The sequence below is a fragment of the Aplysia californica genome, unplaced genomic scaffold, assembly GCF_000002075.1.
Source record: "Aplysia californica isolate F4 #8 unplaced genomic scaffold, AplCal3.0 scaffold00704, whole genome shotgun sequence".
Lineage (NCBI taxonomy): Eukaryota > Metazoa > Mollusca > Gastropoda > Aplysiida > Aplysiidae > Aplysia > Aplysia californica.
The window spans coordinates 75,112-76,726 of record NW_004797974.1 but is presented as its reverse complement, the minus strand read 5'-3'; positions in this window follow the sequence as shown (position 1 = coordinate 76,726).

Sequence of the window (1,615 nt, the reverse complement as noted above, 5' to 3'; positions counted from 1 at the left end):
TAATTAGAGATCATTTTGGGGGGCAGGCTGCTCTGACCGTCTGTCAGTGAGGGCAAACCCGCCCTTGCTAAGCGGTTTTAGTTTTGGTTTAGTTTTAGTAAGAGCTTTACGGCACTTGCAACACAATAAGGTCATATAAGTGCCGAAGATTAGAGGTGTTACAAGAGAGTAACAAACATAAAAAAAGAAGGAGGGGAGAAAAAGACGATAGATGTTTGATAGGAAAGAAGAAGCAAACCGCAGCAGTTCGAGCACCCGTTAACAACCCACAAAGCCCACCAGTATCACCAGAAGGAGTAAACTAACTAAAACCCCACCAGCTGGTGGCATTGGCCACCATAAACTCTATTCATTATCCCCAACCATCAAACAGAAGATTATCGAGAGAAATTGAAAAAAAAAACCCAACCCGCAATCAATACGTCATCACTTATCCAAAAAGAAGTTGCAGTTATGGATTACAGCAACCCCAATAGCGTAAAGCTACAAAGCCCTCGGTCGTCAAAAAGAAAAACAGAAGCCAATATTACAGGGTACTTTCGGAGAGAAGGCTCCAAGCTCCAATAGGCTTGGAACAAAGTAACCGCTGGGACGGCAAGGCGGAATCAGAACTGCGGGGGTATTTGAATTGATTTTTATTTTGTTTTTTATTTGTATATGTTTTACGCCCCATTGACACAATTTTGATCAATAATTATGAGGCGGGCTGCTTCGACCTGGCCTGTCAGGGCCAACATATTAGTTTTAGTAAGCGTTTTACGGCACTTACAACACAGTTATTAGATTATATAAGTACCGAAGATTAGAGGTGTGACAAGAAAGAAACAAACATAAAAAAGAAGGAGAGATGCAGACGATAATTGTTTGATAGAAAAAAAGGAGCAAACCACACCGGAGCACCTGCCAACCAACCACCTACTCATGTCTGCTGTGTGCAACCTAGAAGAGCCGAACTGCTATACCATTGACGCCGGCCATTTGAATTTATGGTACCCCAAAATACCCAACCAAAACCCACAGGGTCAGCTAGTACATTACGTAGATATTGCCAGGTCAGTACATCCCCTCCAAAAAAACAAACAAAAAAACCGAGCTTCAATGCTCAACTAAGGAATGCATTAGATCTATGTTATGATGTAGACCTATCTCTCAACTCATCATCAACGCAAGTTAGATCGATGTTCCCATTTCTAGACAGTTAAGTCTGTAGCGATAAAAAATAAAAGACACACGAGGTCAGCCATGAGCCAAGATAGAGGTGGGGTTGCCAAATCGAGTGACGTGTCGGTGTGCGCGCGTGCCACATGATTACCACGTGACAATAGAATGTTGTCTCGGTCACAGCTGTGACGTCTTCGCACCAACCAACACAGATTTATAGACCTGCGGTATATTATTATGTAGGCCTACTTGGAACACATTGTATGCGTCCTCAAAAATCGAAATTATTTCTTCATCGTTCGTCGGAAAGTGAAAGTACATGGAGAGAAAACATTCATGAACATTGTAGATCTAAATCTTTATTGTATTTTCACATGTTTTGGGTTGGGGATTTTTTTAAGGTGGGTGGTGGTTTGTTTTTACTTTGGGTTTTTGTTGTTTTTTTTCTTTGGGG